Raw genomic sequence first — 25218 nt, forward strand, 5'->3', positions numbered from 1 at the left:
GCGGAGGGCGGCGGGCTGGCCCTCGCCCGTGGCCGCCTCAAGAAGCCCGGCGCCGGGACTGGGGAGGCGAGACCGCGGCGGTGGAGGCGGCGGCGGGTTGTGCCCGGCCCCCCTCCTTGGCGGCTCCAGCCCCCGGGCGGCTGCGGACTCTGGGCAGCCCCGGGGCGGCGGCCGGGGATGGCGAGATAGCGGCGCGGGAGCGGCCGGTGAGTGCCTGGGGGCGGGCGGGCGCGGCGCGGGGAGCCGGAGCCGCGAAGCCTGGAGCGGGCTCCCGTGGGCGCGTAGCCGCGAGCGCCAGGCGGCCCCGGTAGGGTGAGGGGCAACGCTCCGGCCGGCCCTAGCCCCGGGTCTGGGAAGCGTCAGAGATGACTGGCTCCGGGGGTGCTGCTCCGGGTCGCGCCGCTCTCTCTCTGCGCGTCCTTGGGTCCCCCTGGGGTCCTGGTGGGCAACGACCCCCTCGCCGCGAACTTCTGCCCCGTGTAGGGCAGTGAGTCCTGAGGCCAGAGGTTACCTGGGGGATGGGAAGGAGCTTTAACATTTCTTTTCTTTAGAGATGTGACCTGCCAAGTGATTCCGTGTCCCTGAACTCCAGCTCCTCTTTAAACTAGTTCTTTCTGTATTTATGGTGCATTTGACTTACCTGTTATTTTTTTATACGTACTCCCGAAGGTGCTGTGCTGATTAAACCCAAAATTCAAGTGTTGGCCATCAAAGTTAGGCTTTGTGAAAGATGCCACTTCTGATATGTTGGGCAAAAACACAAAGCTGGGTTCATAGTCCTGACCAACACAAAACTGCCCTTCAATTGTTCAGGATTTAAGTATGGGTTTGAATCATGTGATTTGGCTCCCCACATTCCGTTACTAAAATATATATGAAGGCTTCTGTTTGGGTTGGGTATCTTCGAGTTGCTTTTGGTATGTGTGTGTTTAATGCAGTCGAATATTGATACAGCCTGTACTCCTATTGAATGGCGTTTATATGGAAATGAGTTCCTTGCTTTTCTTCTTATGTGTTCTTTTAAGATACATTTTCAACAGAAAAGTTTCAGTTTAAAGTTTGCCTTCCGATTTGTTTGTGTTCAGTTTCAGATGTGTTTTTAATTAAAAAATTTTTTTGCTTGGAGTAAAATTAATGTGACTTAGTATCATTTAGTCAAAGGTCCAAAAAAATGGTCAGACATTAAATAAAAAGCAAACCTCCCTCCCCCACAAGTGAAAAATCGAAGCATTTTTTCAGTGCAAACGTGACTTGGTATTATCTCCCCTTATGTGATTATTTTACCATAAATCATTTCACTATTTTCAGAGGGTTTCTTGTCTAACCCTGGCAGAGGAAAGGAAACCTAAGTATAGTCTGTGTTTTTAAAAGTTTGAGACTGTCCTCTTAAGTTGACTTTCTGTTTTATAACCAGGGGGAAATTGTTCATTTGGAGCCTTCATTAGGGAGCTACAAGCTCAATTTCAATATGAAATATGTTTTCAAGGTGAACTGAGCAGCAGTTTCCCCTCTAAGAATTGAATTGAGGCTTCTTTCTTTGTAATAGGTGAGATCACAAGCATGCCTCTCTAATTAGCGGAGACTTGGATTCTCTTCTGAGAAATGAGAATCAGGGACTCTGCTGTTGAGCAAAACTTTTGTGATTTTTGAAAACTTTTGCTTGTAAATAGTTGCCTTTGATGAGTACGTTGGTAATAGTATAAATTATTTTTGTATTAAATATATTGTATTAATTTGTGGGACAGGCACGAGGAGATTCAATAGATATGCCAAGGTATAGAGTAGAAAGTATACCTCCCTCCCACCATGTCCCACAGCACCTGGTTCTCCTCCCCAGAAACCAGGTTTACTTGCTTCATGTCTTTGTCTTTCCAGATATAGTCTGTGCACATAGAAACATCTTGTATGTGCTCTTCTTAATTGTCTTTCCACAGATCCTCCACAGAGTACTAAATCATGGCAGTCTCCATTGTACCTAAGAGAGTTGCCTCATCCTCTAACAGCTGCTGAGTACTCCATTAGGGATGAACCATAATTTATTTAACCTCTTTATTGAGATATATGTAGGTTGTTTCTAATATTTTGCTATGAAATTGTTGTAAAGCATCAGTTTTTGAGGTTTTTAAGTGGATTTCAGTTATTCCCAAAGGCCCAATGGCAGTAGTAATTTGCTTCCTTACATCACGATCCAGGAAATACATGAGCCTTCTCCGCAGTATGCACTGTTTGCTTTTATATAACTTCACAGTGATCCATAAGGATCTATGGCATCTTTGCCATGATGGTCAGTGACTAAAGTCATATTTCTTGAGCAACAACTTAGCTTTTTGTTTCAACAAAAGAATGAAAGGATCAGATACAAAATTTTAAAATTATCTGTAGGAAAAATTTTAAGAGCTTAAATATTTTGAACATGGAGAGAAGTCTTGAACTTTTGATTAAATTGAAGATGAGGGTGGTTTATGTTTCATAAAATATGTTTGCCATTAGGCACTAAAATCCCCAACTTCTGTATATCACCAGTATCTCATTTTAATGTTGGTATAGTATGGTTTCAAATTTTACAGTTTGTGAGAGGGTTTTTAACTACTCTTATGGGGAAAGATGCTTTTTAAAAACATGTGGCTCTTGCTTTTTTTTTTAATATGAAAATTTGGGGTCTCTTCTCAGTATGCTTTTAAAAAAGAATACATTGTAGAAGTAATGCTAATGCTAGCCTAATACATTGTAAAGTGTGACCATTAGCCAATGCTGAGCTTTAGATATCCATTATGATTATTTTTGAGAGTTGTTTTTAAGATGAGTATAAGCTATGATGAGCTTTTAAAAAATCTTTTAAAGAAATTTTTAAACAAGTGTTTTAGCATTTGAGATGTTCTCTTCCTTTTTCCTTTGATATGTGGTACTGTCATTGTGATACAAAACTGTCGACATTGCCAGTGTTTGTTCTTTTAAATAGGTATTTATTAAGCATCTGTTTCTAGGGACTAAAATATTGCAGTGCACAGGACAGAAAGACTGCTACAATGAATTTTACATGTAAATGGGGGAGATGGATGAAAAGCAAAGACACAATAAAGGAGATAATACCAGGCAGTGATAAGTACTGCAAAAATAACACAACAGTGTTGCATGGTAGAGGGTAGAGAGGGACAGGGCAGGGACTGCTGTTTTAGACCGAGTGGCCTGAGAAGCTCCTCTGGGGGGGAGAGGTCTGAACCTAGAGTTGGAGATCTGAAGGAAGAGTGGTTCAGCAGAGGGAAGGGCAAGTGCAAAGGCCCTGTAGTGGGTCTGAGCCTTGCATACCTGAGAGATAGAGGACTCCCTCAACTCTCGTGTGACTGGGGTTGATGATGGTATGGAAGGGAAGAGCGGCAGGCAGGCAAGAGAGGGGACTGGGAGTGGTACACTGTGTGTTGCATATGGCAAGAAATGCTTACAGAAACGGGGGCAAGGGCTGGGTGGTGGAGTTCTCAGGAGGGCAGAAGCAACCTGCTCGGTTCCCATCGCATCCACAGCACCAGGCACTGCCTCTGTTGCTGAATGGGTGTGAATAGTTATTGAGTACATGGATAATTGGACAGCTTAAGAAATAATCTCACCCGCTTTTGGTCAAAATATTTAGATCTGGGAGTCTTTGATCTCAGTTTTCCAGCTTGGCTCTGGCCTTAGACATTACCAAATCTGTTATACCGTTAACACTCTCTTTCGAATTATTGCTTTAGTCAAATTATTGCTTTAAGTCAGTTACACTTGACTGCTCTTCCATGAAGTTCAAGTGTGAAACCTTAAAAACACACCTTTTCCAGTAAATTATAATGATGTCTGAGAGATTTAGTTAGTATTTTCATCTTTTAGTTCAGTGGAGTAGCATTTGCATAAGCCTATGAGTTCAAAGATGCCCCTTTTTTTGTATATAGAATGTTTTAATTATTTGAGGACAGATGGCAGACTAATGAGCAGATAAAATATATATGCTTTAAGTAGGTACTTTGATTCTCATGGGAGAAATGTGTGCCTGCCCTCTTGTAGGGAATAGCAGGAACTTGTGGCATTTCCTTTTCCCAGCTTCTAATCTTTTTGTATTCTAAATATACGTCCTTTATATTACTTGAAAGTTTGGGAAATGAGTTTGATGTCAAGCAGTTGTTGCAGATGTCTAATAAGAATCTGTTGTCACTCTTTTGACTGTGACTTTTGGGTTCCTGTTCATTATTAGGAATTTTGTGATCTTATGGAACGAGGGTTTTTAACTTTAAAATTTCCTGTTCTAATTGGTCTTTTTTTCCTCTTAAGTTTTGTACAAACTATAAATAAAGGGTGGATTCTTTAGTTCCTCAGTCTAAACTAAAGCAGCCTATGTCTTTTCCTCCTGACACAGCCAAAGCTCTTCAGGCAAATAGTGGAAGCCTGTAGCAGCTGGTTGTGGTAAATTTAGAAACTTAGATGCCTGAGGTAAAGTACTTTTACCAGTTCCTTTACATTTCCTTTTGTGAAATGCAGGGATTCCACATTTGCCTTCATTGTCTAAGATGACAACACACATTTTTCCTAGTAGCCTGCTGCTGCTGTTGTTGCTAAGGTGAGCAGAGCTTGTGTTTATTAGGTACTGGTTTATGGTTTTATGTTGGAGTTTGAGGAAAGACTCCTGGTGGGTGAATTTCTCATGTACTTTGCACAGAGGTGGGAAAATCTTGGCTGTTCTTATGGTTTACAAGGCATATGCAGAGAAAGAATTGGAATCACTCTGCCTACATTTGAGAGTATGTATCTATGTTATTAAGTGGCAGTATGCGTAGAGGCCGCAAGGAAGTGATACTACTTCCTAAAAGTGTTGGTGTGGCTTTTCCCTAGAGAGTGCCTTGGGATATTGAGGCCCCTTGCTATGCCTTCTTCTAACTGCTCCCCAAAGCAGGTTTTTCCTAGGAGACCCTGGATTTGAGGACAGTTGAAGTGGTGGTGACTGGAACATCTGGTGGAAAATCACAAGAGGTGACAGAAGTAGTGGTTCCCATTTCTAATTGTTATGGGGCAGTGAATTGGTAGACAATGCACAGAAGGTTGAGTTGAGGTTGGGTAAAGTTGGACAGAAGTGAGAGTGCCACTAAGACTTAGGCTGCAGCTCCTGAGGACTCCCTGGTCCCCCGGGGACTGGTGCCAGCTATTTCCGTGCAGTAGGCTTGGAGACCTGCTCCCATGCCATGTTTCGTGCCTCAGTGTTCATAGTACAGTACACAGTGAAGGAGGAGAGAACATCGTAGAAACCTCTCCAAAGAAACAAAATTGAGAGCATAAATCTTCATCTGACTGGAGCTTCTTCATGTATTTATTCCTTGAAGGTGCCTAGATCACCAAAATTTTACTGTAGATATAAAATGGTTTGTTTGCAAGAGCCTGGGTCTGATTTTGTGGAGAAACTATGTATAGCTTAAAACACTCAAAGCTCTTGTGAATAACAGAAAATTAAGCATTCAAACAAAATCAAAGAAAGTATATAATTTGATTGAAAGCTGGAAAGACCCTTAGATCATTTAGTCAACTTCTTAAGTTTACAGATAAAGGAACTTAGACCCAAACGTTTTATAATTTGCCTAGTAACCTAGGAATTCCTGAATGGCATTGTAAGCCTAATTTGCTGACTCTTAACTTCAGGGTTCTGAGCTCCCCTCTAGAATAACAGCAACTTCTTGAGGGCAGCAACTTTGTGGGGTTCACTGCTGTGTCCCTAGTGTTAGAACAGTGTGCATAGTAAGCATTCAGATCTTTTTTTGAATAAATGAATATCTAAAAGAATTTTAAGAACTTCAAATTGCTGTATTTGCTGTAAAATAATACTTATGAAATTTGAAAGAATATACATGTTCATAAGTGTCTTGTTAAAAAATAGAGCATATTACTATTAAAACAAAAACTCTTAAGCCAGACAGGCAAGTGAGTGTGTAGTGTTTTACTTCTTAGTCTGGCGTCCTTTCAGAGTCAGGTTTCACTGCATTTTCTAATAGTCATTCTGTAAGTTGTCTATGTTTCTGGCATTATTACGTTTTATATTTTGTATTTGAAAACATATAAACTTTAAAATCTAGCATTTATTGTCTGAATTTTGATGTTTTTCTAGGTGTGCTTTAACAACAGTTTTGTTATTTTTTAAAAAATGGTTATGGCCATGTAGGGATTTGATTGTTTAAAAATAAATAACCAACCGAAGGGTTTTGGAAATTGTCATTTTCAAAGACTGGTGAGTGTTTCAATTGTTATAACTTTTCAGGAGGACAATTTTGTATTATTCATCAAAAGCCTCAAAAATGTGTCCTGTCCCTTAGTCAGGCATTCCACCACTAGGAATTTAAACTAAGGAAAAACAATAAAGTATATGTACAGAGACCAACCTTTAGCATTGTTTTTCACCCACATAATGCATGTGTGCACCCTACTCCTGGCTGTACCTTTCTCCTCCCACAGTGAATCTTAACTCGGTGGGAAGTCCACTTAGTGGAGTGTACCAAAATTGGGAGGGGTCCTGCTGATGTTTGGAAAAAACTCACCTCCAGATTCTAGCAATCACCACAAAAATGTACATGCCAAAAAAAAAAAAAAAAAACCCTCTAATTTTCAATAATGATTTTTGTGACTTTGTTTATAATACTTGTAAACTAGAAACAACTTAAATGCTCAATGATAGGGAGATTGATTAAATGGACTGTGATATATTGGTGTAATGGAATACCATCCATGAATAGTAATGTAGGGTGTTTATTGATGTGGAAAGATACTCAAATCTGTAAACCAAAAAGCTGATTGTAAAAGTGTGGTGAGTTGATCTAAGTTTTTTGGTTTGTTTTGGAAGGTTTTGTGTGTGTGTGTGTGTGTGTGTAATTTTCTACATATTATGTTAGGAAAATGCCAGGAAGATTATAGGCTGGAATGTTAGGTGAGTTTGTCTTTGTGTGTTGAAATTACAACTGTTATTCTTTTTACTTTCCTGAATTTCCAATATATCAAGGCTGCCATGTTGTAAAAGGTCTAGAACTAGATTCGATTTCCCATTTGCTGGTTGTGTGAACTTGGGCAAGTTTTGTGTTTCCTTTACTGTAGAATGGAATAATAATATACAGCTCATGTGCCTGCAGGGACTAAGTATTTGATAAATGTTACCTTGACCTCACTAATCTGATGATTAAGGCCAGAAGAATAGTAGAATAATTTCATTTTATAAGTTATGTCAAACTGTCATGAAAAGCATTTAGGGCATTCTGACAAAATATTTTGTTGCTTCTGGTCACTGGGAAATATTTTGTTGAGTTTTATTAACTTTAAAACTGAAATGCTTTCTGTTGCCAATAAATTTTATTTTGAATTGGCTATCTTTGTTTTCTTTTCCTTTTGTTGTCTTGAATAAGCCTGTATGAGTTTTTAAGGGTAGGGGGTCTGATCTTCTTTCCTTTTATAGAATTGTTAGAGTGAAATGTGACTCATTCATTCAATAACTTGCTGTTGAGTACTTTTTCTTTGCCAGGCACTGGTTAGGCATCAGATTTGCAGCAGTGCACTGGACAGACATGTCCCTGCCCCTCAAATGACATATGGAAGTGACTGGGTACAATTTAGAGTCAGGAAGCCCACTCAATAAATAGATGGTTCCCACAGTTAAGTGTCAAGTAGTCCTAATTTCCTCTCCTGCACTTTTAAAAGGAATTTTGTTGTGATGTTACTTTTGAGTGAACACAAACATTACCTCCTGCTTACTCAACAAACTACTGCATATGAAGAGCAGACTAGGTTATTTCACTTTATTGACATCCACAGATGATTTAGTGATGACTATGTTATATAAGTATGAGAATATCCTAGGCTAATAGGCTCTAAATTGCTACCATATATCTTCTGTGAAGGATAGTCTTTCATTACTTAAGTATGACCCATGTCTTTTTGAGATAATCTTTTGTAAAATTATTGAGAATGGGTTCCTCCTTATAAATCTAGGATGCATGGAATTTATAAATATTCCACTTGAGAAATTTCAGCACCTAATCTTACTGAAGGACGAGGGCAATAAAGCATTTACTGTCATGCACTACAGAATGATGTTTAGGTCAGTGACAGACTGTATATATGACAGTGGTCTCATTAGATTATGATGTATTTTTTCTGTACCTTTTCTGTATTTAGATATTTGTTGCCTGTAGTATTCAGTAGAGTAACATATAAGTTTGTAGCCCAAGAGCAATAAGGTATATGATACATCCTAGGTGTATAGTAGGCTATACCATATAGGCTTGTATAAGTATACTCTATGATGTTCACACAACAGTGAAATTGCCTAATATCACATTTCTCAGAACTATTGCTGTCACTAAGGACACAGGATTGTAGTTAAAAATAACATTTCCATTTAACAGTATGTAAAGCTGCATTAGTTTTATGAAGGGACAATGTTGTTTTAAGTTGTCAACAGTTATAAATATTTTGATATCAAGTAGACCCTCAGAAGTCATGAAAGATATATCTTGGAACCTTCATGACAAATTCTAACCTTGGGTTTTATTTCCCTCATACAGGCAAATAAAAGAAGACAATTTCTTGAACCATTTTTGTTGTTGTTCCTGTTTTGTAGAATTCATAGGAGGTTAAGTCACATCACAGATTGGAGCCAGCAGCAAACTCACCATTTTATTTTTATTTAGCTCACATTTTTCAGTCTATACTGTTGCTTTCCATGGACCACTTTACTTCCCCTGTCCCCACTGGAACCAGCAATTAGCTTTCTTTTTGGAGGGAAAGAGGGCACTTTTCACAAATATTCTATCATCTTAATGAGATATCTCCATGGCAAGCAGAGAGCAACCAAACTGTTGACATGTAGACACTGGGCTGTGGGCTAGACTTAGGACTTAGCCACCTCACCCTTTCCTGAAGGCCAGCTTCAATAAAATTACAGATGATTCTGTTTTGGAACTTCTCAGCTCACTTACAAACAGTCAAAGCTGTGAGTGCTATACTCACACATTCCACAGCTTCTACTGGGATCAAAAATTCAAATGCTTGCAGGGACAACAGAGGTCACGTAAATTGATGAAGGGGTCTGCCTTTTGTCTTTATGCTTTTGATAGAGACAATCAGAAATATTTCACTTTCTTCCTAACTATTACAAGAGAGGCAACAATGGCAATCTAGATGGTAAATGGCAACTGAAACTTGTTTCGGTTTGGGGGACCAATAAGAATGATGAAAACCTCTAGAATACATGTTCTACTAAAGGGCTGACTGCTCTTCCCTAGAGTTCATTATTGTCCTGTTGGATGTAGAATGAGTATTTCCAGAGCTCCTGGATTTTTATTTTTAAATACTCTATTTTGGAATATTGACAACTAATTCAAATTTTGTTTTGTCTTGTTTTTTAATTTTTAATTTTAAAGATGTAGGGTACAATTCTGGGTTGGGTATACAAATGTTCATTATGCAAGTACTTGTTGATGAGGTGTTACCCCCACTCCCTTCAAACAAAACACATAAAGGCAAGGTCTGCAAGTTACCAGTTTTCAACTATAATATTTTCTTTTCATATAGTTGTGATACTGGATATTCATCCAGTTTTCTTCCCCATCTTTTCGTGTAGAGTTATATGAGATGTCTCCTCATGTTACTATAGAGGCTTTAGCATGTATTGATGATTTCATTCCCTGGATGAACCATGATTTGAACTTTTACATTGTTTTCAGCTTTTCTACTAAAACTGCTCTAAATATTTTTAGGCATAAAGTTGTTTTCTTCCTCTTCTCCAGTAAGTTTCAGACTCTTTCCTTAAAATTATTTTATTGAGTAAAAACAACTTTTTAAAAAGACTTTTTATACAGTTTATAACATTTTATTCCACATTTTAGTTTTAGGAAATAAACTATTTGTTCATCTTATTAGCTGTTTTAATTTTGTGAATTAGTTATTCATTATTTATTTTTATATTGGATTGTTATTTTTTATTTTAAAAAATTTTGGGTTTGTTAGTTTTCAAAAAATAGAAGTAGCATTTTAAAACTTGTGAAAGTTTTAAAATGTTTATTTTATGAAAATTAAGGAAGTTCAGGGAATATAAGTAAAAATACAAGAAATTTTCAGTATCATCCATCACTCAGGGATAAGCCCAGATACACATTCTATTGTGTATCCTTCTAGATTAATTTTTAGGCATAGTATATATATGTTTATGTTTACATCTCTAAATATGTGAAACCATGGTTCCAGTCATACATGCATACTTTCTTGTACCATGATTTTAAGAGTTTAACTTATATTAATCGTCTTTTGTGTGGTGCATAATTATGTACTATATCTAATTTATTAATTCATCCATTTTTTAAACTAATATTTACTGCACACATTTCACGTGCCAGGCAGTTTTTCTGGCATCTGGGGGATATCATGCTAAAGAAGAACAATGACATCTTTGACTTCTTGGAGCTCACCTTGTAGTTGGGAAGGAATGGACAGCCAGCAAGGAATCACATGTGCCTAGGTAACTCCAGATATTGAGGCGTGCTCTACAGAAATAAAAATGAGCAGCATGTGGTTGTGTTGTGGGATTTGGTGGGGAGAGGCCTTTCTAAGGAAGTGAGTGTTAACTCAGACTTGAATAGTGGGGACCTAACAGGGGAAGAAGGACCCCCATGGTAGCAATGGCAAGTGCAGAGACCTTGAGGGCACCAAGCTTGGCGCACGTGAGGAATAGTAGGCCTCAGTGGCTGGAAGCCAGTGACTGAAGAGAGAGGAGTGTGTGAAGAGTGTGGAATGGGATGCAGGGCTTGACAGGGTCACAGGAGAGAGTATAGAGTGCATTTATGGTGAGAATCCATTAGATGGTTTTAAACTGGGGAGGACGTGATCTGATGGGTATTCTGGCTGCTTTGTGCAGAATGGATTGATAGGGGCAAGAATAGAAACAAGAGGACCACTTTAGGGTTTTTTTTAAAATAGCAGTTGAGGCAAAGAGGTTGATATGTTTAAGGAGGGAATAGCAACGAGTACGATGGGTAGTGACTGGCTTCCAAATGCATTCGAAGATGTAACTGATAGCATGTGGGAAGGGCTTGGAGGCTGGTGGTGAAGGAAAGGGATACATCAAGGATGATTGCTAGTTTTTTTGCTTGAATAAATTAGGCATATTTTGAGAGGAGGTAGGCTAGGGAAAGAACAAGTTGAGGAGGGTTTGAAGTCAATCAGTTCTGGACATACACAGTTTGAGAAACCTCTGACACTTGAAGGTACAAGTTGTATGCACACCTGGAGAGGAGTCAGGTAGAAAGTTGTATATACATCTGGGGAAAGTCAGTAGGCTCAATTTAAAAGTTACCACGTAAAAATTTCATTTAAATTAACATGGTTGTTTGAGAAATTAGTAAGAGGACAACAAAAGAGAAGTGGGCTAGGAGTCATGTGGAGATGCCATCTTCTTTAAGCAATCCCAAATTGATAGACATTCAGGTGATTTCTTTTCACTTAAATTATGGAGCATATTCAGTGAGCGTCATCTCTGAAATCTTGCCTAATACCTCCTGAGGAAAATTTCCTAGAATGGATTATAAATTGCATGTGAAATACTTGGTGCAGAGCCTAGCCCATTATGAGCTCTCAGTAAATATTTGTAGACTTGGTTCATCATCATCATTATTTCTGTGATTGAGTCAAAGGCATTTGATCAGAAAGACATCATGACATAATGGCTTACCGTTCAGACTGGAGTCATTGCCACCAGCTTGGATTCAAATTCTGGCTTTTCTCCTTACAAGCCATGAGTCTTTGGCTAAATCACTTGCTCTCTCTGTTTCCTCGCGTGTATATATGACATGTTAAAAATACTGAACCTCCCTTGAGGGTTGTGAGGATGCAGATGGATTACTCAGGCCTCCCTGGAGCATGTGTTGTATCACCTTATACAACTACAGATAGGGTTCTAGTTTCTCCACATTGTCCTGGGCAGTATTCAGAATTATTCTTATTAATCTTTTCCAATTAGTAGTGGAAATATGGTTTCACTTTGTTGGCATGTTTATTGCCTGTTTATATATTTCTTCCTGTGTGAATCGCATATTTTTATTTCTGTTGAATGTGTCCCTCTTGTTTTAGCATCTTTTTTATCCATTTGTATATCCTAAGTATATTAACACTGTCATTTTTGTCACACATAGGTTTCCTCAGGGAAAAATGATTACACTGAGTTTGGTGAGAAAGATAGTTTTATTAACCATTGCTAGGTGATGTGTACTAACAGGGATATATACATTACTCCTTGAGAACACTGGGGAAGGCTGGATGTAGAGTGATGTGAGCTGAGATTTGAAGAACAAGTTGATATTTACTATAGGGACAAGGAAGAGGGGTGGGAAAGACAGTCCAGGTAGAGGGTTCCATGTGTGCTGTAACAGGGATGACAGAACCTGGTGCTATGGGACTTGAGCACAGGCAGTGTGAGGAGGTGGGCAGAAATGGGACTCTGGAGTTAGGCTCACGTGAAACAACATAGAGCCTAATGCCATGTTCAAGTTGGGGCCTCTCCCAGTAGGCTAGGGAGAGTCATTAGGATTTCAGGCATGCAAGACCAACATTTGTGCTTGGAGAAACTGGGAATCTGGAGGCCAGTTAGGAACATGCAATTGTGCAGGCCAAGAAGAGGCTCCAACCAGGCCTGGCTGGAGGCTTGTCTTTATTTCCCTAATAAAGTCAAGGTAGTGACATAGGTCGTAGTAATGACTAAAAGCATCCCTCATGTTCCTTCCACTGTGTCCTTTTTATAAAGCTTCTGATTAAACTTAAATAGTAAAAAAGCATTCAGTGTGTTTAAAGATCTTGAACACAGATATTGATATCTTACCCTCAAGTTTCTAAACATCCCTACATGTGGGCGGTATTATAAAATAGGGAGTAGCTTGCACCTGTGGTGAGATGGGATGAGAATACTTAGAGTAAGAGTTATATTGAAGCAAGAATTTATAATGATTTGGGAAGTAACAAAATCCACAATAAGGGTTTAATGCTCCATATTAATAATACCTTAATATTAGATGATATACTTACTATTTTTCATACTAAAAATGAATCCTCCAGTTTTAATACCACTGGCGGACAGGATTTTAGACATGGTTTATCAGATAAAGTGAGGAGACAAGAGTTATCCCTCTTATTATTATTTTTGAGACCACATTACGATATTGACCCCCAGTTCATTAACCACTTTTTTGTGATTTTTCCTACGTTGCTGCAATCACATCTCCTACAATCTGGATTTGCCTATTTTTTGTGTGCAGTTGTTATCAACATTACCATTTCATTTTGGAACCTGAAATTATGCTAACTTGATTTTATTGGATTTATTTGTTGGAATCTTTATTATTACATCCCAAATGTTTGCTATTTTGCCCATGTTTTCATCCCCAGTAAATTAAATGAGTGTGATTCTCATATCTTCATTCAATTCATTCATGAAAATGTCAAGAAAAACCAAACTGTTTCATGTCTGTCTGTATCACTTGTCCAGGTTGACATCACTCATCCATTAGCACTGTTCCTTGAATGAGGTTGATCACGTGGTGGAAGCAACCCTTTCACTCTCTGGATGTCTTTACCTTGCTAACACACATCTTTCAGGTATTAGAAAACATCTTGTTCAAACCGGCATATTTGTCTGTGTCCTTTTTGTCCTGGTTCAGTAGTTTGTCTCATCAAGGGGTAAAGTTGGGCTGATGTGCAGAGGTCTGTGATCAGCTTATAGGATCCCTTTCTTAATATCTTCCATAATCTTATTCAAGGTCAATATCAAGCTTACAGGTCTGTAGTCTGTAGAATCTGCTTTCTTGACAAGAATTCTTCTTACGTTGTTTTGCCAAATCAATTTTGTGTTAGGTTCTTCATTCTCTATTCCATTCTCTGTAGCAGACTCAAATGAACCTAAGGTAAAGCAATGTGCTTCCACCTGCTTTGAAGACATTGTAGACCATAGTCTGAAGCCAAAGCGTTTATTTTGTTCTTTTTTATTTTTTGAGAAGCATTTATAAACTAAAATGATGCTTAGGTTTTTGATATCTGGGATTCAATAATGACATAAAGAAAAAGGTGAATTATTTTAGAGTGGAGAGCTTTCGCATACTGACCATAAAGAATGTTCAGAAAACATTCAGGCACATTTTGGTTAATATCTGTGCATTAAAATCTAAGTCTTAAAACAGTTTATATTTTAAGATAATTACAGCAGCAAGACAAGAATTTTTTAATACTAATACATTTTGAGACAGTTTGTTAACTGGCTCCCGAAGAACTGTTTTTGGCCTGCAGATGTGTTATGTTTGGCCCACATAGTATTTTTTTTAAAAATTGGAATGAGTTGCCAACATTTAAAAATAAGGAGATTTCACATTAAAACAAAAAACAAAAACAAAAAGCAATAACCTGGATGTCCAGTTCTTTTTAAAAAACTGGAAGATCTGTGGCTGCACAGGCCCCATTGTATGTGGTGTGATATAGACATAAGAGGCACCCGCTGCTGTGTGTCGTGTGGCAGCCTCCACACACTTCATCTGGCTGGCTCATGGAGTATGTTTGTGTTTGCACCTGCTGAGTTAAGAGCTTAGCCAATTAAAAGTGTACTTAGAGTTGGAAGGAGAACAGTAAAACGGCAGTTATTTTCCATTTGTTCCCTGAATATATACTGTCTGATCTTTGTCATGATATGAGTAGTGGAAGTACTTAGTAGAACAGGTGGTATTTCTCCCTGTAGCAATATGTGGGGGGAGAACCGCGTTCCTGATCACACTGTACACATACCAGTTTGTAGAGGTAACACGCAAGGTGTCCTAAAAATAAAACAACTCTAAGTTTCTGATGCTACTTAAAGTAGGGAAAGCAGGCCCTGGGTCACGGTTGTGTAATTTGAGAATTAAAACCTGAGATGTTAGGTGATCTGTCTGCAGTCCCCAATCTGTCACCTGTTCTGTGGTGGAATAGGGACTAGAGTCCAAGACTCCTGACTCCAGCTCAGTTCTCCATTGTGTAGTTTAGTATAAGGTCTAGAGCTGAGATTTGTAGTCATAAGTCCTCACGTCCTTACCAGGGACTCCATTTGGATGCATTTGCTTCAATCTCCAAATAAATCTTGAGTATGTGATGGGTATAAAGCACTCTTAAATGCAAGAATATTATAAATAAAGACAAAGCTCTGCTCTTAGGGAGCTTATAATTAATGGGAAAGGGAGTGGAAAGAAAGGAGAGAATAATCTCCATAATACCTAGTATGACATGACAAACACCCCAAGTGGATATTGTATCTGATTGCACGTGGTGGTCAGCATGAGAGCCAAGAGACAGAGATGCCCCCAGGAAAGGAGTAGAGGAGGCAGAAAAGAATCGTGGAGTAAATGGGTGCATTTTAGGGTGGAGAGATGTCTGAGCTGTTGGTGAGACAGACTCCTGATGTTTGACTGAAGCCTGAAAGAATGATGGGGTTAGAGATACAGATACTATTTAAGCTAGGCATTCACCCATGTTAGAGGTGATGAGGGCCTGAGCCAGAACAGTGAAAATGGAAATCAGGGGAGAGAATAGGAGTTATTTTGGAGTTTAAAATGGCAAGTAGGTAAGAGGGTTGAGGAAGAAGGAAGTCAAGGGTGACTTTAGCTTGGATGACCCAGAAGACACTAATGTCACAGTCTGGGACTGGGGCATGAGAGAGCAGGCTTGGAGCAGAAATAACTTAATTCTTTACCTGTAGAGGATTTGAGAAATCTGTGAAAGTGGATATGTTCCATCAGAATATTTTGTCCTTATTGAAGCAACCTCACTTGAGTGGATTTGTATAATAAGCAATAAATTGTCAAGTGATTGAATAGTCTATAACTGGGAAGAGGCCAATCCTGGAGCACATATTTGGAAGTTGAGAAGGAATGGTATCGTAATGGCATCTCAAGTCAGTGAGGGAAGGAATGAATTAATAAACGGTGTTGGTATACGTGGTAACCATTAGAGGGCAGGAAAAGAAGGTGGGTCCTTGACTCAACTGTACATTACAATTAATTTTACATGGCATAAAGCTTAAAATTTAAAAGCCTTAGATGTACTTGAAGGCAACCTAGGTGACAATCTGTGTAATCGGCTTGAGAAAGACCTTTATGGTCAGAAACCACAAAGGACAAAATTAGAAATCTGATGTAATGAAAGTCAAACAAAAGCCTCCCTGGAAAATAAGAAAGCAACTAGGAAATATATTTGCAATGTATATAACAGAGTTAATATGCATGTTATGATTTCTCCTATCAGTCATTAAGGAAAAAAATTAATGTCTAATTAGAAAAAGGGGAAAATGGTGGAATAAGCAGTTTACAAGTACAGCATTGCGAATGACCAGTGAACATATGAAAAGATTTTGATTATACAATCAAGGAACTGCCATTTTGGCCCAACATTGGAAGAGATTTAAAAAAAAAAAGAGGGAAAACAAGGTAATCTTTGGTATTGGTGAGAAGTACTGGGAAATAGAGATGTTCTTGATTCTTCATGAAGGTAATTTTTTTATCGTGTTTCCTTGCATGTGAATGATATGTTAGGAATGTTCTTCAGGTTGCTTAATAACACTGTGTTTCACCCTTGTAATAGAAGCAAGAAACAAGTTTGTTTACTAGACATTTATTAATATTTATTGAAGGCTGTTACATGCCAGTTACTCTTACAGCTCAGTTGCAGTGAGATATGAGTAATCAGATATTACTCTTCAGTGTGACAGAGCAAGTCCTGAAGGATGGGAAGAAATGGAGACATGAGAGACATTACAACAGGCATCCCATCATGGCAGTGGTTTGGGAGAGGCACTGAGACCAATGGGAGTGTGGAGTGTTTGGGGAACTGTTGGGGTGTGGAGTAGGGGATGGGGGCCGTCCAAAAGACTTTGTCCACCAAGTGGACTGGAACAGTGTATTGAGGCAATGGGGAGTCTTTAGAAGATTTTAAGCATGGGTGTAAAGTGTGCAAACTTGTTTTGACATGCTGAAGTTGATGATGGACGGGCTTTTGAATTAACAAGGAAGTCCTCACTGCAACGAACATTACTAAAACTGACATGGAGGATCCTGAAAAAAAAAAAAAAGGACGAGTCTATTTTTAAAAGTCCCCAGGGCCGGGCTTGGTGGCTCAGCCTGTAATCCCGTGCTTTGGGATGCTGAGGTGAGTGGATTGCCTGAGCTTGCGGGCTCGAGACCTGCCTGGGCAACTTGGCAAGACCTCATCTCTACAATAAATCAAAAAAATTAGCCGGGCGTGGTAGCGCGAGCCTGTAGTTCCAGCTACTTGGAAGGCTGAGGCAGAAGGATCGCCAGAGCCCAGCAGGCTGAGGCTGCGGTGGCCGGGAGTGTGCCACCGCACTCCAGTTTGGGCGACAGAGTGAGACTCCAACTCACACACACACAAAAAAAAGTCCCCAGGAAATGCAAAGAAATTAAGAAAAAAAATTGACGAGAATCTTCTGTTTGATTAATAGACCAAAAAGTTCTTGTGGGGACTGGTTATCTTTCAGTATCCACAATGATAAGTTTTTAAAATATAGCACAAGTTAAATTTTGATATTATTCACCTCCATATAGAATGCAGACTAAAGTATGAGACAGTGGAATTCCTAAGCAGTTGAGCTATCCTCTAACTCAGTTTCCCAGACTTTCTTAGTTTACAGTGTCTAATGTTTCATTAATGCTTTTCATGGTGCCCTCAGTCAAAAGAATTACCCTCCCTCATACCCTGAACATGCATCATAATACTTTAAGAAAGGGATGGGCAGTAGTGGGACACTGCCAAGGAATGGGGTGGGGGGGTGTTGTGGCTGGGAGTAAGGGGTGGAAGGGTGGGACACATAGCATCAATAAGGTTACCTGATCCCAAACCAGATGAAGTGGGGACCAAAGGGAGGCTCCAACTTTACCTGTACGATGACCACTTGTCTACCTAATCCTGAATTATACTCCATATCTTTAAAAGAAAAAGAATTACCTAACAGTTCTTCTTATGATGTAGCTGGGTCTGAGTAATTTAATAAGTGTTTATGACTTCACACTTTAGTAGAAATTTGAAAAATAATGCATATCGACTTAAGGGGAAAACCACAGTGGTCCCTGGTATCTGTGGGGACAGGTTCCAGGACCCTCTGTAGATACCAACATTTTTGAGTGCTCAAGTCCCATATATAAAATGGGTGGTATTTGCATATAACCTATGCACATCCTCCAAGATAGCTTAAATAATCTTTAGATTACTTACATTACCTAATACAATGTTAATGTTTTTTAAATAGTTGTATGATAATGTTTTTAATATATTTTTATTGTATTTAAAAAAACATTTCAATTGGTTGACTCTATGGTTGGGGAACTCTTGAGATGTAGAAGGCAACTGTAATATTTTCTTTCTTAAAAAGCCTGTTACTGATGGGATGTGTGAACCTATTGGGTACTGTGCAGCTTAAACCTTGGAAATAGATTAGACACCACCACCTTAATTTCCATTTCCACATTGAATTTTTATGGGTGGTACTTACGTTTTATTCCAGCAACCACATACCCCTTCCCCCATTCTACAAAGATAAGATGTCACTGAAATGAATATAGCAAGACTAAATGTTGAAACCATGAACTCCCCTAAACTAAAGAGTCTCACAGTGTTGGGCAGATACTACTTTGTTTCCTTCAAAAATTTAAAATTTAACAATGATAACCTTGTTAGTTTACTCTGGTGTTTTGGAGTGTTTTGGTGCACAGTTTGGGAACCACAGTTCTAACCTAAGTTCCCATTATCATCAATACTTGGGTTAGCATGCAGCCTAACAATGGAAGTATAATGTATGGGCATCTGATCATTTGGACCTTGGTATTCCTTCATCCAGCTTAGAGTTTTTGGTGTCTGCTGTGTCCCAGGTATGCTTGGGCAGTAACTGGGGGCAACAGTGAAGCAGAGACCCATTTGTGCTCAAGGGTCTGACAGGCTTTTGGGAGAAATATAAGATTGAGAAGAGAGCCCGCAGAGGAGTAGTCAGCTAACTCTTTCTGTAAAGGTCCAGGCAATAAATATCTTAGGCTTTGTGGGCCACAACATCTCTGTCACAGCCACTGAGCTCTAATACTGTTGTGGGAAAGCAGCCATGTGCAATACATAATCGAATTAGCCTGGTTGCATTCTAGGAAGACTTGACTTTACAAAATCAGGAAGTGGGTCGAATTTGGTCCACCAGCCCTCGATGGTGCAACTACTGCAATGGAGACATAAGGTAAGTGTTGTGGAAGCAGAAGAAGGGCATCTAACCTTCCAGGTACTCAGAGGTGATGAGAAACATACTTCCTGCTAGGAGGTTCACGACTGACTTGAGGAGGGTGCGGGGAAATTAGCCAGAAGGAAAAATATGTGCCAGCATAGGCTGTCATGGAGGGTCAGCAGCTTGTAGAACGGTATCCATTTTAATGTGGCCTAGATGACGTCAGGGGACAGAGCACAGGGCCTCTTTCCTAGGTTTAAATTCCAGTTTTATGGATCATATGTTTTCTCCCTCTCTTTTTTTGTATCTCATTTTGGTGAATCATGTCCTCCAGTAGCTTTAAGTGACTGTGTGGAAGGTGTATCTTCTGAACTCTTACATGTCTTTAAGATGTATTTATTCCACTCAATTAGATGTTTGACTGTGGAATTCAAGTGTGAAAATAATTTTCATTTTTGTTTTGGAAGGTGCTTCTTTTAGCTTTCATTGCTAAGAAGTCTGATGTGTGCCCCCCAACTCCCTGCGAATAATATTTCTTGATCTCACACCTAGTTTCTCATATGTACATATAACTTGCTCTGGAGATAATGCCATCACCATCCTTGGTTAACAGAGGGTATGTCCATGCTTGTGTGGCAAGTAACAGAGTCCTGACTTCAGTGAAATTTTCAGAAGCGGTTCTTATTCTTGAACCCTTGTGCATGACTCCCCCCCTCCCCCCTGCCACTGAAAGCTTGTAAGAACATCCTTCATACAGTTGTTTTGTTGATCTCGATGATGTATCTCAGTATAAATCTTTTCAGGTTGGTTTTGCTGGGTTGTGTGAGCTCTTTGAGGACTAGATTTTTGCAGTTGAATATATATATCGAGAGATACATATCTTGATAATTTTGCATATGTCTTTATTAATTGCAGTTGTCTCCTAATTAATCTCCTTGAAACACTAATTCTTTCCAGCTTTCTTATTTCTGAAGAAATCATTCATGCCTTCCCATACAGTCTAGTCTCAACCTGTCTTCCCAAAAGGAACTACTCAGCCCAGCCACGTTTGTGTTTTTTATACTTATTTCTCATTTCACTCGAATCCCCTACACTTCAATTAATAACACTAGAGTCTACTTAACTGCAAAGTATATATTCCTGAAAAACCTTTTTCAGAGGAGCTAATGCTTGAGGAACTTGAGATTTTATGGGAGAGAAATGGGATGAGGAAATAGTTGCTGGTCAAAGTTTTTAAACAATTGTTATGTCCCCTCATCGGAAATAATAAAGAAAGGGATGCTAAGAAGAATACAGATCAGCAGCACGGGTATTGTTTCCTCCCTGTCTGACTTCCCTTCCTTGGAGTAAACTCCCAGCGTCTTCATTCCTGTCAATTCGCTGACGGGCTTGTATGTTTATTTTGCCTTTAGAGTAGTTCAGAGGTTTTTCTCCCTTGAGTGTTCCAGCTCAGTGTTTAGTTTCTTTTGAGAATTAATGAAAAGAGAGTTATCTCATTGTGGTGGCAAAAAGATAGATGCCTGAGATAAAAGATATTTTGGGCAGTCTTTGTTCCTGCTACCCTGGCTGCACAGGTTTTTCCCAAGGCCTCCCTCACACGCAGGGTAGGGGGCCTCAGGGCCACTCGGCTAGATTTGTGCCAGCTGGATGTGCCAACTCACTCTCATGTTTCCCCCTTCCTCTCTACCCACCTGTCCCCACCATCTCCACCAAGATACATATCTATATTACGTGTGTATACATATATGTGTATGTGTGTATATACAGAGGGTGCCAAAAAGTGTATACATATTTAAGAAAGGAAAGAACTGTATTAAAATTGTAATATTCAATATATACTGATAACAAAAGATGAACACAAGTCATGTTTGACTTTTGCAATTACAAGAGATGCTCAAAGTGGTTGCCATCAGCATCCAGGCACTTCTGATTATGGTAAACATCTCTTAAAATGTGTATACATTTTTTGGCACCTCCATATATATATAATATACCTGTTGTATCTATATAAAAGGAAGACCGGAAACAAACTTAACCAAATGTGTTGGGACTACAGTTTCTGGCTTTTAGCTTTGCATTTCTCTTTTCAACTCTTTTTACTAATTATTCTTAGCAGAAAGGCCCAAAACCTCATGTACACTGGAGCCAGAATTCTCGAGGTTGAGGAGAAAGCAAGTCAGAGTACATGTCTGAACACCCCATTTTCACAAGCGAGGACTTAAGCTCTGGGGCACGTTGTTGACAGGACTTGAGCTTTGCTGTGTGGGGCCCCAGGCTCAAGTTCTGCCTGTGCTTCATGATGGCCTAAGATTGAGGTCAGCCTTCGTGTAAGGAAACACAAACAGCTTTTTTTCTTTCCATGCACCAGTTTTGTAAATTGAGTCTGTATGAACACTTTTCTTAAGCAGAAGAGTTTATTGACTTTTTGAATTCTTTAAAACAATTATTTTGTATAGGAAACAAACTAATGACCCTTGGACAGATTGTAGTCCAAAAACATATTTTGTTTAGCCTTTAAAAATGCTTAAAAATATGCTTAGTTGCTTACTCGAACAAACTTGAGTATTTCATGTGAAATCCCAGATTTTTACGTTGTCCTCAAAAATCAGAATATCTGGCAAAACGAGGCTGGTGACTGCCACCCTCAGGCTGGGCAGGTGGGCTGCAGTTTGTACCTGCACTGAATGCATTGGTTCCCTGTTTTTTTCTCTGGGTATTTGCATTTGTACCCTGTTGCTGCACAAGAGATAGTTGTCCTTACTTTGAAAATTAGTTCCTGAAATTCTAGAAAAATTTTTTCTTCTCTAAGGAATGAGGGATTAATGAGGGAAAAAAGTAAATTCTGACAATGTTTGTATCAGGAGTGAGCAAAGAAAGGTTTCATAAGCATCTTTTTTTTTTTTTCTTTTCTAAAAGGACATTGAAGGCTCTGCTCATGGGTTGTTCAGGCCCACAAATAATCCATTCAAAGGTTTTGCTTGGTAGGGAATTTGGATATGTTATAAGCATTATATTATACTGCCCAAATGACTTGCTCAGAATTTTCTAGGTAAATGTTATGACAAAAGAAAGTCCTCTTTATTTTCCTGCTTATTTTAATTTAAGCAGGCTTTGGTGACCAATTTTGCCACCAATTCTTCCATCCTTGGGCACCCCATTTTTGCTGCTCACTGACCTCTTCAGCAGAGTCCTTGATCTGCAGCTAACACTGTGTGCTGGCCTGCTACTGTTCCCTGCCAGAAGGAATGGAATATTACAGCTTCACTTTGGGAAGCCTCTTGCATGCATCCTGAATAGAGTGTGCCTCTGTGCTACGATGGTGGAGGCCGAAGCCGGGAGGGATTAAGTGATTTACTCTCAGTCATATCGCTAATTAGTAATGGAGCCAAGATTCAAGTCTAAATCTGGCAGCACCTGATCCAGAGCTCTTCCTCAGCTATTGCCCTCCACCCCCTCCTGCTACTTCTTCCTGGCGTGGCAGCAGGGCCTGTGTCTCTTGTCTAGAATAACTGACACTTGTAGTGAGGGACTGTCATTTCAAGATAATGTTTAGCCAGTCAGTGAATATGGTTTATGATTAATTTGAGTTTTAAGGTCATGTTGGCCTCCTTTATTCAATTACGCCTGTACAGCTGTGTAATTCTATAACTTCAGCAACTGCCTTTTTAGACATTCCACGAATACATTTTCATTCTAATTAAACTTGATGACATAGGAATAGACTAGGAAGTTATTCATTTATCCAGAAAATAACAGAACATTTGTGAAATGTGTGTTCATGCCCTGTGCATGTTTTGGTTACATTATTTAGGCTATTGGGGATTCATTTCCTGGTTTTTTTACTGTACTTAATGATAGCCAAGAAGAGACTTTGCCGTCTGCTTCCACTGAGAATTCTCTCACTGGGCTCCAGTTATTTAGATGTTGGATCTCCTTTCCTCTATCAAGTTTGTTTCCTATCTCTCACTGGGCTCCAGTAATTTAGATGTTGGATCTCCTTTCCTCTATCAAGTTTGTTTCCCATCCCTTTTCCCATATTTTCTATTTTTGTCTTTTTTAAATGAAAGATTATTTATTTATTTTTTTGAGTTGGCGTCTCACTCCATCGCCCAGGCTGGAGTGCAGTGACACGCTCACAGCCACACTAGCATTGATCTACTACTGGGCTCCAGCGATCCTTCCACCTCAGCCTTCAAGTAGCCAGAACTACAGGTGCGTGCTATCATGCCTGGCTAATTTTTTATTTATTATAGGAACGAGGTCTCACCAAGTTGTCCGGTCTGGTCTCAAATCTGCAGGCTTAGGCAATCCTGTCACCTCGGCCTAAAGTGCTGGTATTATAGGCTGAGCCACTGAGCCCGGCCTGTTTAATGTTTTATCTTGCATATTTTTCACATCAGCTAATGTATGAGCTATTTTTGTTTCTAATTATTCCTTTTGCATTGCATCCTCTTCTTGTTTTAATGCCTGACAGTGGCATGTTTTTTCTAAGGATATTATTTAGAGGTTTTTACAGTCTTTTTTCTTTCTTTCTTTTTAAGTTTTCTTGTATGCTACATTATCACTGGTTGCTTCTGGAGTAATTTTATTTTCCTTTTGGTTATTCTTTTTATCCTGAAATTCTCTTTAATATTTTAGGCTTTACTTATATGTTTTGTGATTCTCAGTTGTTTGTGCCAATATATATTCTTGGTTGGTTGTACAATATTAGAGCTTACAAGGAGTTTTCAGTACATTGGAAAGACTTGTCAGCTGGCAGGCTCCACTCTGGAAAGAATGGGTGAAGAGTGGATGGGAATTTCATTGCTCTGGGAAATCTTGACATGGAAAGCTTTCCTCTTGGTACTTTTGTCTGTGTTAGCTACTCTGGTTCTTTCTCAATTATTTCTTTAGGGAAAAATGCCTCTGCTTGGAGTGGGGGGTTGGGAGCATATCAAGGTTGACTTCTGTAAACAGATCTTGAAATCCTTTAGTTTCAACCCCATATCTCACTACCCCCTTCTTTATGTGCCCAGAGAGAATTGAAACTGATACCACCATCTATCCACTGTTGTTTAGCCCCAGATCTAGTAATCATCCTCTAATGTATTGGTCCCCAACCTTTTTGGCATCAGGGACTGGTTTCGTGGAAGATAATTTTTCCTTGGATGGGAGAGGAGGGGATCATCAGGCATTAGATTATCTTAAGGAGTGCACAACTTGGATCCCTTGCATGTGCAGTTCACAATAGGGTTTGTGTGCTGCTGAGAATTCGTTCTGCTGTTGATCTGACAGAAGGCGAAGCTCTGCTCACCTACTTCTCACCTCCTGCTGTGTGGCCCGGATCTGGACCAGTACTGGTCCGGGGGCTGGGGGACCCCTGCTCTATTGCTTTCTCTCTTTTTCCTATACCTCACACAATATACAAAATGCACATACAGCTCTTAGCACCTACTTGGTACTATTCCAAGTACTTTACACATATTTACTCACTTGAGCCTGACAACAAATTTATGAGGAAAGTACAGATATTATCCCTACTTTACAGATGAGGAAGCTGAGCACAGATATGCTAAGGTCACACAATAAGTGTTATAGAGCATGTCTGGGGTCATACAATAAGTGGCATAGCTGGAATGCGAACCCATTCTGTGATTTTACCTCCCATAATGTGTCAATAAGACTGTTTATCTTTAGAACAGATCTTGAGTCTGACTGCTTCTTGCCACTTCCACTCTTAGGACCCTTGCCTTCACACTGGTCATCTCGTTTGAATTGTGGTTTCTTGGCCTCCACTGTCCCCCCACCTCCCACCCCAGAGGCTGATCACCATCAGCAGCTAGAGAAGTCTTTCTAAGGTGCAAATCATGGATCTCCTTTGATGAAAGCCTCCGAATGACCTATCATCTTAGCCACATTAAACTTACAATGGCCATAAGACCCTTTGTGTCCTGACCAGCCTGCTTCTTTGACTT

General features: G+C 39.5%; 1 protein-coding gene across 1 annotated transcript in view; it reads left to right on the forward strand.

Moving 5' to 3' along the window:
* Positions 1-163: 163 nt before the first annotated feature.
* Positions 164-25218, forward strand: part of LIFR (LIF receptor alpha) — a 70571-nt gene continuing 45516 nt past the window's right edge. Inside the window, exon 1 of the mRNA XM_008070140.2 lies at positions 164-206. The gene's annotated coding sequence lies outside the window, so the exon portion shown is untranslated. The remainder of the gene's footprint in view (positions 207-25218) is intronic.

Source organism: Carlito syrichta, unplaced genomic scaffold, assembly GCF_000164805.1.
Source record: "Carlito syrichta isolate Samal-C Ts95f unplaced genomic scaffold, Tarsius_syrichta-2.0.1 Scaffold313120, whole genome shotgun sequence".
Classification (NCBI taxonomy): Eukaryota; Metazoa; Chordata; class Mammalia; order Primates; family Tarsiidae; genus Carlito; species Carlito syrichta.